Source organism: Perognathus longimembris, chromosome 6 (assembly GCF_023159225.1).
Source record: "Perognathus longimembris pacificus isolate PPM17 chromosome 6, ASM2315922v1, whole genome shotgun sequence".
In the NCBI taxonomy this organism is placed as follows: domain Eukaryota; kingdom Metazoa; phylum Chordata; class Mammalia; order Rodentia; family Heteromyidae; genus Perognathus; species Perognathus longimembris.
Genome location: NC_063166.1, coordinates 10,213,212 through 10,225,879, shown reverse-complemented (window position 1 = coordinate 10,225,879; position 12,668 = coordinate 10,213,212). Strand labels below are relative to the sequence as shown.

The 12,668-nt window shown below is 37.1% G+C and overlaps 1 protein-coding gene across 2 annotated transcripts in view; it reads left to right on the top strand.

The window, feature by feature from the left end:
* The window catches only part of Zfand3 (zinc finger AN1-type containing 3), a 191,300-nt gene that overhangs the window by 71,272 nt on the left and 107,360 nt on the right, over positions 1-12,668 (top strand). The window lies entirely within an intron of this gene.

The window sequence follows — 12,668 nt, the reverse complement described above, 5'->3', positions numbered from 1 at the left end:
GGGTTGTCAGTAATCTGTCATCTTTTGTTTGAATCAAAACATGGACATTTTTTCTATTGAACTCTTAAAATAGTAACCACATCTTCATTTTAGCTTTTATTTTATTTTTTGTTTTGTTATATTTCATATCAGACTGAAGGATGACCAAGATTTATCATGTAGCTTTCTAGCCCTTTTGGGGCATTATTAGGGGTTTATTTGGATACTGTGTTTTAAAAATATGATTACATGAGAGTTAGGTACAGAAGCTGGAGAGAGGCTTGATATTAGTACTCTAGAACTTGGACTTACTTAGTTTGAAATCCTATGATTAGATAAAGCTTTTGTGTATTTTGAAACTAATTTCTGATAGTACAGTAGTCTACCTTTTTCCTGGGAGAATATGCTCTAAGATTGACAATGACTGATGAGACAAACATATTCATTTCTCCTATACACATATGCCTATGTGAAAGTTTTAAGTTTTAAAATTGGCACAGTAAAAGATGAACACTTCTAGAACAGAACTGTAGGGACAACTAAGAAAAATTATTTGAATTTCATCTCTCTTCAATATCTTACTGTACTGTACTGATTCTTGTGATAATCTGAAAACATACAATGAGTGATCAGACAAAGTCAATGGTAGGAATGTTGTGACATTATTAAACGTATTTTACTTGGATTCCTTGATAATAGCCTAATACCTTGAAATTTGGTTTGATAACCAAGATAGCTTGTAGTGTATCCAGTAGTATACAGTCATTCCCTAGTGTCCATGGGTGCCACATACATCAAAATCTTAAGTCCTTTATTCAAAATTATATTGTATGTCCTTTCCATATATACTTGAGATCACATCTAAATCACAATACCTAATATAATATAAATGCTATGAGGTTATTATTTCCAATACTGTATTTATAGAATAATGGTAAGAAGGAAATCTGTACATGTACATTTAAAAATACTTTGATCTGTTTGTTGGTTGTGTCTTTTGAGTGTGTAACACATGAGGGCAGAGGACCTAAGTATGAAATGTGGCCGTGATTCTGACAGCTCAAGATGGTATGATTTCTTAGAATGGTCCAGGATGTGAAATTCACTATTTGTTTGTTTCTGAAAATTTCCATTTAATTTTTTGCTTGTAGTTGATTGTAACTGAAACCATAGGCAGTAAAACTATGGACAAAGGGACTAACTGTGTACATATGTGGGAGAATCTTGGCAAGGAGGAATTTGATTTCTATCACATCAGCTGTTAGCAGCAAATGACCAGCCTAGGAGATGTTGTCCTTGTTCTTTGTGGGATTTTATTTCTCCCCTTCTTCCCATCTCCATATGTTTTTGCATTTGTTTTGCCTGTTAGGACAGTCGTGTCCTGATAAAGGCAACACCACCTTTTTTTTGGGTAGTGGGGGATAAAAATAAGTAGGTGTTCATTTGGGTGGAACTTAGCAATATTAAATACAATTTTTTCACTTGAAATTTTTATCCTATAACTTAAAAAATTGTGAGTATTTGAATACATAAGATACAAACTCATAATTGTCAAACTTTATAGCCCCGCACATGCTGTTGTTAGAGTAGGAGCAGTATGGAAAAATGGAACTCAGAGATCATCCTCGGTCTTTATGTTTAAGCATTTAAAGGTAAAATGTCAGTCCCTTCCATTCAATATGTCATCTTGTGGTAAAGGTGTGTAGGCCGAGAGAGTGGTAGTTCTTTTTGGGGGTACTCAGTCACTGGTCATCCAGGACTTTAGCTGAAGCCTGTAAATTACAGTTCTTGACCTGGACTGTCCTTGTGGGCTTTTCTGTTTCTTGACCTCAGAGGTGTGTGTGTAGTGAATTGTTTAACTTTGTAACAAAAGTGATGGACAACCTTCAGTGAGAGAATCAGCTTTTGAAAGAACATTGTCTTTGAACCTTTTATATGAGCAAGATGGAAAACAAGAGCCTGCTGGTCAAATTTGCAGAGAATTGGATACATTTCTTTAGTGCATTTCAGATCCCAGGAGCTCCACAGGGGTGATTTTATTTTGAGCTCTGTTATGGACATGTTCTATATGTCTACTTTAACTATGGAGACTTGTCTAAGCATGTTTTGAAAAAGAGAACTGAAGTCTCCCAAATGGGCTCTAATATCATTACCAAGAGATGGGAGACATTGACAGATGGTCTGAAGGATAATTCCTTGCAATCAAATCTTAATTTCTTTACAGTGCCAGTACATAAAATAAATATAGCTGTGTATTATTACATTGCCAGTAAGAACTAACAGTTGATTGCCAAAAATATACTTCCAGTAGCATCTGACTTTCCCACATTAGCTTCATGTAATGTAGTAGTAGAGCTCATAGGCAATGTTGACAAGCCTCTATTCTCTCTAATATTGAAGTCTTGGGCAAGTCATTATTTAACTGAGAGATCACTTCCCCCCCTCCTCCTCCCCCCTCCCCCTCCCCCCTCCTCCCCTCCCCCCTCCTCCTCTTCCTCCTCCCCCCTTCCCCCATCCCCTTCCCCTCCTTTGTAGAATAATAGTACCATGTACATCTCAACTATAATTCTTGTGTTAAATAATGAGATTAATATTAAAACACTGGAGGTAATATTTAAAGAATTATTGGATATAGTATTGTCATAAGATTGTTGTACAATTTGGTGGGGTTCTGGGGTAGCTTAAAATGACTCATGGAAAGAGGCTATATACATTAACTATAAATTAATGAAACCAAGAAAAGTCTTTTATAGCTGATAAGTTAAAATGTATAACTATGTTTCCTGAACAATGTAATTACTATAGTTTTTGTACTGTTGTGGATTATGTGATTCAAATTATATTGACTTTTTTTTTGTTTCCAGTCAAAATTGTACTTTTTGTCTTCTTTCTCTTAAGAGTAGAAGAGAAGGAAAGGATATAGCATCTTTTTTAACCAAAAGCATTTAAAACAGGCTTCTGAAAAGGTTAAGGATAACTAAGTTATTGAAATTGAAGGTATATTCTAGATAATAAGAGACAAGTACCTGTTTTATTAAATCTTATCCTCTGTGGTACTCTTGTCTCTGGCACAGAAGTTTCTTAAAGCTGGGCTCATTTTAGGGTTATATATAGAATCCATTTAGAGCTCTGTGCCTTCTTACTTGATCCTAAATAAATCATGATCACATGTATATTCAACATGGATCATAGAATTAATTATTACAAGGAAAGTGTTGACAAGCTGTCTTCTTCAAAACACCATCAAAATTAGGTTAACTTTGCTTCATTTGCTAGTTATGACAAATTGCTTTCTGTTTATGCACTATTACACAAGAATCTTGGAAATATTAAATCAAACAATTATAGTGACTTGAAAATCTTTTTAATACTTATTACATTCTGCATAGACATAAATGTGACTTATAAACAATATACATAGACAATAAAATGTGACTAGCAAAAATGCATTACAGCCAGAACATCTTAATAGATTTCTAGAACACTTAAAAAAAAAGACTTCAACCAGAAGTAGCTTAGTAGTATTATACTTGTTCTCATAAACAGGATATAAACACACATATGTATTTTTGTCAGGACTTTTTTTTTGGGGGGGGGGTAGGTGGGTTGGTTTTGTGGGGCTTCAACTCAGAGCCAGGGCTGCTATCCCCGAGCCTTTTCGCTCGAGACTAGCACTCTACCACTTTGAGCGACAGCTCCACTTCCAGTTTTCTGGTGGTTATTTGGAGAAAACAGTCTCACAGACTTTCGTGTGTGGCCTGGCTTTGAACTGTCATCCTCAGATCTCAGCTTCCTGAGTGGCTAATATTAAAGGCGTGAACCCCTGGCACCTGGCTTGGCAGGTTTTTAAGCCTATAATTTTGGCTCTTTGAAATTTCCTTAAATTTTTAATTAGGTAATTATAGATCATTTACCTAGAAGTATCTTTTGGTATGCTCAATGAACTAAGATAAAGGCCAAGCCAATTTTGAGCAGCCCCTCCTATCCTGGCCCCCCAGTATACATTCATTCAAGGTTACTCTTACTTTGGTGTCCTGTAGTGACATCAGCATGCACCAGGCAGCAGAGAAAACTCATCATCACTCACATTTGTGGATGTGGCTCTGGTGTGGAGAGTACGGGTACGGTCTCTAGCAGAGAGAAAGAGTGCAGGGAGGACTAAGTTAGTTTAATGGGTTTAAGGAAAAGTTCAGAGATGGAAGATAGATGTAAGTTAAGTTGACCAGCTGTGTGTTTCTACTTTTGTTAATAATAGACTGTGGGATGGTGAGAAGTTTCACACCAATTTTATTTCACACTAATTTCTTTTTCATATAGGACATGTGAAATTTTCATGATTAGGAAACTGTGCTTTTTAAATGAAATGTTAAATTTTTTTTTCCTTCTGGAACTGTACAGTTTTAAGTGCTTTGTTCTGTTGTTTGTGTGCCTAAAGTATAACTCCTTCCTGTTGTGAATCACATAGGTTAGAAAACTTAGCCACATCTCTAAAATACACAAGCTATGTAACACTGATGTCCTGAGCCTACATAGTAGAGGAAAGGGCTTTTTGGTCAGTAGATTTCACTTAGATTCAGAATCTTTCAGAAAGGAAAGAAATAAAAAAACAAAAAGACATGGATTCCTTGAAATCTTAGATTGCAAAGTTCTGAGGACTTTATGAATTTCAGAATCTCATGTGTCTAAATACTGTGCTCACTAGAGTCAGCACAATTCTATTACTAAATTTATAAGCTGAAAATTGGTGGGGATTTTTACAAGTCCACAAATGGTTTCTAATGATCCTGAAAACCATATAAATTGTATTGAAGGTCCAGTTCCCAAGTTTTCTGAGAAAGAAAAGTATGGAGAAGTTACTTGAATTTTGTGGGTTCTCAGACTTGTAGTAGCATTAAGCAATTAATAACAAAAGAGATTGGAAGTGATCAACATAGGATTGTCAGCTTGTAGCTTGTTCAATTGGACTTTTTTTTTCTCCCCTGCCTTTATTTTGGCAGGGCACTCGTGCTTGGTAGGTTGCTGTTCTTTGGTGTTCTATCACTTGGAGCCATGCCTCTTTTTGCTTTTGTTATTTTACAAATAAGTGTCTTGCTTTTCAAGCTTGTACCAGCCAGAGATCCTCCTATTTTATGCTTCCCTGTAACTGGGATGACACACTACTGCTCTTATTGTTGAGATGGGACTCTGTTGAGTAGCTCCCCCTCCCCCATTTGTGATCCTCTCAAGTTCAGACTTCAGAGATTACAGTGATGAGCAATCTTAGACAGCTTCATTTGGACATTTGAAAGGAAAACCGCCAACCTACACTTAGATGTAACAACTATGCAACAATGTACACTTAGCTTTATGAAAAACTGATACTGTTTTAAATTCTTTTTTTTTTTGTTTTGTTTTGTTGCCAGTCCTGGGCTTGGACTCAGGGCCTGAGCACTGTCCCTGGCTTCTTTTTGCTCAAGGCTAGCACTCTGCCACTTGAGCCACAGCGCCACTTCTGGCCGTTTTCTGTATATATGGTGCTGGGGAATTGAACCCAAGGCTTCATGTATAGGAGGCAAGCACTCTTGCCACTAGGCCATATCCCCAGCCCCTGTTTTAAATTCTTATTTAACTTAGTTATATAATTTCACTACCTAGCCCATGAGCCAAGATGTAGGAATTAATTATGAATTGATCGTACTTGAACAATAATGTAGCAGTTTAAAATAAACCTTATGATGATCACTATTACCTTCTGCAGTCTTTATCTTGGATACAATATCTAAGGTGGGTTATAGACTATTTGAATAAGTGGCTGAGAAAATAATCCAAGGTAGGTACTCACAAAGGTGAGTGGTATATATTGCCATATTGAGTTATTTGCAAATGCAAATAAGAGTGTGAAATGAATAACTAGGTGATTGATCTAGGTACTTAGCTACATTAGTATCACTTGTGAGCTGCTGGACATTTAGAATCTGTGGTCCCATCCCAGACCTGCTGAATTAGATGCCAAATTTCACCAATATCCCTGTGATTTTTGCACATATCAGATTTAAGATGCAGATTCCAGGATACAGACAATCCTCAAATCTCAGCCTTCTTAGAAGCTAGGATTACAGGCATAAGCCACCAGCAACTGGCTAAGTTCATTTTTAAGTTGCAAGTAAAGATACAGATTTAGTCTTGCTCCATGTATGTGGTTTAAAAACCACAAAAGAATTCCTGCTAATGTATGTAATCATTCTTATATGCTGATGTCCATGATTCAGAATTTAGTTAATTTAGAATCCCATGGGGGATGGGATGTAGCTTAATGGCCAGAAAGTACTTGCCTAGCAGGTGCAGCGTCCTGGGTTCGATTCCCAGTACCAGAACAGAAAAGCCCCCTCCCTGCCGCCCCATAAAAACCCCAAACAGTTAGACAAAAGAATTCCTTGGTACTTGCCAGAAAGCATGTTCTTGTTCAAACACCAGCTCTTACTCCTAAACTGAAATTGATTCCCTTGTATAGCTGTGGTGGCCTAAATTGTCCCTAAGGAGAACTGAATCATTGTACCTGAGTGGAGGGACAACTCCCTGTGCATACCCTGTGCTTTTTAAATTTTGAGCCCTATTTGTTACATTTCAATTGCACATGTCATTTAATTAAATTAAAATTTTGAAATGTGTGTCAAAATTTGGCAATTGGTATTGTTTACAGGAGTACTGCAGGGTGAAAGTAGAGGAGTAAAAACATTTTGTTTCATATCTATCTGGCCAAGGCTGCCGTGGAGCCTTTTACTATTGGAGCCTTTACTATTAGACCACTCTGCACAGATTCTGGAAGTTTATACTATCTAGTAGCATCATTTGGAGTAGATTATTATTAAATGAACTTAAGGAAAAGTTTAGATTATTAGATTATTTCAGGTTCACTGGTATGTATTTTGCTTTCTTTTGCGGCTTTAGTCTTTTCATACTTTTGTTGGGACTTTAGTGGGAATATAGTAATGACAAACCGTGAAAAGCTTTTTCTGTTTTAGTAAATATTTCTTTAAATATTTTGTATGAAAAATATAAAAGACAGCTGGTGAATGCTTAATTTCAGGGTCACAATTAAAAATATATATGCTGGGCTAAATAAAAGACAGCTGGTGAATGCTTAATTTCAGGGTCACAATTAAAAAAAAATATATATGCTGGGCTTTGCTTAGCTAGTAGTTTGTGATTAATCAGAATCCTGAAAAGATGGAACTACAATTTATTGTTCCATTTTTGATAAAATCTCAGCTTGATACCAATGTTTACCTATATCAGTTCAATTATGAGTGGCATCATTGGTGTGCCTGAATTAATATTTGATTATTTTATAGTTCTTTGGAGGCAGATTAAAAATTTTTGTATATATTATATGTACAGGTATCTGATTATATTATTAACAAGTACTGTGAAGTTCTTAGGTTATGTATAGTGCTGCATAAAGTCAGCATTGAATTATTAGTCTGTTTTCAGCTGATAGCCTTGGCAAGTAACTTCTTGTACATTAAGAATTTTCTTTTATAAAAATAGCAAAGTTGGAAATGTATTATCTTAGGTATTTTAACACTCTGATCATGAACAAAACTGATACAAAAAAGTTGAAATGGGAAGAAGGGAAATATTAGTTAATATTAATTTGTAGAAAAGTCACATTTGTACTAAGAACAATAGTTGCTTAAGATGAACTTATGGAATCATCCTTCCATCACTCCTTCCTGAAGCTTAGTCACTCCTGATTGTGAGCCATGCGCTTGTTCTCATTTCTGCCTCTTACATTCCTGTCCCCTGTTCCACATCCTTGCATATACTTGATATTGCCACTTTAGAAATGTTCAGTCATTCTATTGAGAATATGGTGATAGGATAGCTCATGATGGTTTTAATTTGCATATGTGTGTGTGTACATGACGTACGTACTCACACGTGTGTGCCAGTCCCGGGGGCTTGAACTCAGGGCCTGGGTGCTGTTTCTAAGCTTTTTTTTTTTCTTTGTTTGCTCAAGGCTAGTAGAGCCACAGCTCTGCTTCCAGCTTTTTGCTAGTTAGTTGGAAATGAATCTCACGGACTTTTCTGTCTAGACTGGCTTCCAACTATGATCCTCAGATCTTAGCCTCCAAATAGCTAGGGTTGCTACTGGAATGAGCTAATGGTACCCAGCAAGGTATTTGTTTTTAACAGATGTGAATTTATACTTGTGATATTCATGTTAAAAGCATGAACTGGAATTTTGCATCATCAGGTTTTTACCATCTTTTTCTGTGACTTTTATGTTTTCAGGACAATATTTATTCATAATCAGTAGCATAAATATTTTTACACCAATTGGTTTCCTGGTTGTCTAGAAGTCTGTTACTGCTAAAATGTGACCAAATACTGTAAATGATTGTATCATTATGTGTGATCATACTTAATCAGTTAGGATTTGAGGACAATAAAACCTTACTGTAAGTTTTTTTCAGAACAGTTTAAATCTATTTCTTATTTAATAAATACACAGCTATATTTCATAAGCCATTCCAGTTTTTTTATGAAATTATAATATTAAAGTTTAAAATGTAAAAGCGAGATCATACTTAAAGTTTGGCACTTGCTAGTTGTAATGCATGGTGGTTTCTTTGAGGCGAGGTCTGTAATAGTGTTCACAAGGGAGATTTTTTTTTTTTTCCAAGCTGAATTCCTTTTCTATATTATTTGATGGGGATGACAGTATACAGCATGTAGAGTGGTGCCTCTACATGTGTATAATGCCATCTGTTCTGGAGAAATAGAATCTAGTTCTTATGAAGTAGAAGAGAAATTTTGATAAAATGTTTGAGCAGTCGAGTGAAATCCTAACTGTTAACACTTTATTGTCCTGAAGGGAACTCTCCTTTCTTCTTGAAAGTAATTTCTTTTATCTTCAATGAAGTGTTAGAGCCCCAGAGTTTTAATTTGAATGTCAGTTGAAGGCCTTTGAGACACATTAGAAGAGGGTGATGGGAAGCATCAGACTTGGCCACCCTCTAGTGGTTGCTGGTGGCCACATCCCAAGCTTGTTAGTGTTCATGAGGAATGAGGGTAAAGGGAGATTGCTGTTTATACAAAATCTGGAATAACAAGACGGATGAACACTTTAGGAGCTACCTAAAATGTCAATCAACATTATTTGGGCAGTATGATTATAGAATACTTTGTTTTCATAATTATGATTTTTTTGTATCTTTAAATTTCATTCTTTTTTTTTTTTGTTCGAAGCTAGAGAAGTAAAAATGGAAACCAAGAGGCAAGAAAATGCCATTTACTGATTACCTCTATGTGTCAAGCAATATACTTACAGCATTCTTAATCCTTAAAGCATGTTGGATTACATTAAGAGTCCTATCTACAAGGTTTATCTACTGTATCTTGTAGTTTATTCAACCCCATCCAATGCTATTTTCCAGAATGTTTTCTCATTCTACTTTAATGTTGCCCTCAAAGCCTTTTCCTCCTCTTTGAATATTGAACCTAGAACCTTGCAAATGCTATGTAAGGGCTCTATCATTTTTTTACTTTGACAGGGAAAGGGAAAAAGAAAGCACTCAATGTACTATGTAGCTTCATTTAGCCTATGACCACTTGGATTCAAGAATTCTAGTTTCCAGGCACTAATGTTAAGTAGAGAATGCCATGGGTGTGTAGCAGTGCTTTGTTACTGCACATGTAGTATCTCTTGTTTTCTGTAGGACTAGAGTCAATACAAGTTTCTAAGATAGAAAATCCATGACATAACCTAGAGGACAGTAGAATATTCTATATCGAATCCTATCCACAGTTTAACTATGAAAGATCATTGAAGTTAACCTTGTTATTGTGCTTTCCTCACGAGAATTTCCTGTTCCTTTTAAGAGGAAAAAAAATAAACCAGATACAGTTGGGTGCCAGTGGTTCACACCTAATCCTAAGAGATTGAGATCTGAAACTATTGCTTTAAAGTCAGGACAGACAAATCTTTGAGACTCTTGTCTCCAATTAAGTGGATAAAACTGGAGGTGAGGGGTATCCTAGGTAGTAGAGCACTAGCCACGAGCCAGAAAAGCCCAGCAAGAGTGCAAGGCCTGAGTTCAAGCCTCAGTACTGGCACAAAATGAAACCTTTACTCGACATTTTCATCAGATAAAGTCTCCTTAATGGACTGCTCCAGTGAAAATTATGAAGAGCAGGTATTGATTTGTAAACACTAATAGGTACACCAAATAAATGGACAGAAAAGTAAAGTGCTGGTGTCTCATGCCTATGATCCTAGCTACTCAGGAGCCTGAGATCCGAGGAGTGCAGTTCAAAGCCAGCCTGGGCAGAAAAGTCCCCAGGAGACTCTTATCTCCAATTAACCACTGAAAAACTGGAAGTGGAGCTGTGGCTCAAAGTGGTAGCATGCTAGCCTTGAGCAAAAGAGCTCAAGGACACTGCCCAGACCCCAAGTTCAAGCCCACAACCAACAACAACAAAAAAGGACAGAAAAATACTTTCAATGTGATATTTTTGATGATCTCTTAATTTTCAACAGAATCACAGTCTTTTGAGAACTAGCCTCTGGGACCTCTTGGAACATTCTAGAATGTGTGAAATGCTTTATCAGAATTAGGCATCTAGTTATGGGGCCCCTTCTTATTAGTTGTAAAAAGTTGTTAGCTATTTTTTTGTTTTTCTTTGCATTGTGGCATTGCTTATCTTCTGGTCAGATTTGTCAAAATTGGACATGGGGAAGTACATTGCTACCTGAGAAGATAATTTTTAAGTCCTCCCCAGTGAAAGAATTTTAGAGTTGTGGGTATATGGCAGCTGCCCACAGTCTAGGGGAAACAAAGGAATGGTGTTTGGAGCCCAGCCATGTGGTAGAAACTTACACATGTAGCTTCTTGGAGTGAATCAGTCCAAATAGCACTTCAAAAGGTAACTCACAACTTAGGGGCCAACAAGCTTTGGGATAAACAGGAGGAAGAGCCAGGGTAAGAAGGCCCGTCCAGGCAGGGACTTTGGCATTCAGTTTGAAGCATCACTCTTCCATCCTACAGTGACTTTCACTGGTATTTGAAGCTAGTTATTAGTGTGCCCAGTGAGCCGTGCATTCCTGAGATAGCTCAGTGTTTTTAAAATAGGGTCTGAAAGCTGGATCTGCTTAGTTTCACTAAACCACTGTTAATATTTTTTTTTTCCCTCAAGTCACTTTAGCAGAGACTGTCTTTTCATTATGTGAATACAAAACTGTAAAGTTAACAATGGTTTCTCAAAACAGGCATTTTTAGAGTTTTTGTGTTTGGTACCACATGCTTATGTCTCAGTGGAGGAGGAACATTCCTCCTATCATTAAAAAAAATTAAGAAACATATACTTCTCATTGTAAATTATCCATTTTCTAGAAGAATTCCTTTATGTTTTTCTTTTCCAGCTCAATTGTAGATTTGTTTAATAGAATTTTTTTTTTAATGTTCATATTGGGGTTTGAACTCGGGGCCAGTTTTTTCCCTTGCCACAAGTATAGAGATGAATCCTAAGATATGTTTGTCAGGGTTGACTTTGAAACCTGAGTGCTAGGATTCCTGGTATGATCCACAGGTACTTGGCTAGAGATACGTGTGTTGTGTGCGTGCATATGCGCGCGCCAGTCCTGGGACTTGAATTCAAGGTTTGAGTGATGTCCTTGAGCTTTCTTTGATCAAGGCTAGAGCTCTACCAGTTGAGTCACAAATCCACTCTGGCTTTTTTTTTTTGGTGGTTAATTGAGGATAAGAGTCTCACAGACTTTGCTGCCCCAGCTGGCTTCCAACCTTGAACCTTGATCCTCAGCTTTCAGCTTTCTGAATAGCTAAGATTACTGGCATGAGCTACTGCCTCTGGTTTGAGGTAAGTTTTTTTCTCCTTCCACCTTCCTCTTTCCTCACCCAGCCCTTGCTTCCCCTCCCCCTGTCCCCTCAACCTTTTGATCTGAGACTCTTGCTAATTGGCTGATGCTCTAACACCTGAATCACACCTCTAAACTCCTGTTTTAGCTATATTTTCTTAAGTCTAGAAATAAATAATATTCATGTCACCATTCTTGGACCTCTAATTTTAAAATTTCTTTTTTCTTTTTTTTTTTTTTTGGCCAGTCCTGGGGCTTGGACTCAGGGCCTGAGCACTGTCCCTGGCTTCTTCCTGCTCAAGGCTAGCACTCTGCCTCTTGAGCCACAGCGCCGCTTCTGGCCGTTTTCTGTATATGTGGTGCTGGGGAATCGAACCTAGGGCCTCGTGTATCCGAGGCAGGCACTCTTGCCACTAGGCTATATCCCCAGCCCTAAAATTTATTAATCCCTTTGTTAGAGTGTGCTTTCCCTAGAAATGACTTAAAGCCTTTCCAACGTGGTTTTGTGGATCAGACCTGCATTTGTTAGAGGACTAAGAAAACATACCTATCCCAGCTGAGGAGCTAGTTATCCTAGTATAATGTGAATTTAACATGTTGAAAGTGGCTTTCCAAACAATGTGAGCCCGGTAATGTCACCTGTAACTCAACTCCTAGACAATTAAAAAGCATAGAATAGCAGTCTATAAGCTGGTTGCTAGCCTTGCTGTCCATAGTCTCTTGTGATAAAAGGATAGAGCCACTGATATCACATGTTCTTTAATTCCTTTTATTATCAATAAATGAAACAGGGCTTTAGTTACATTTGCCTTTTGAAGTGAAATATAGAGAA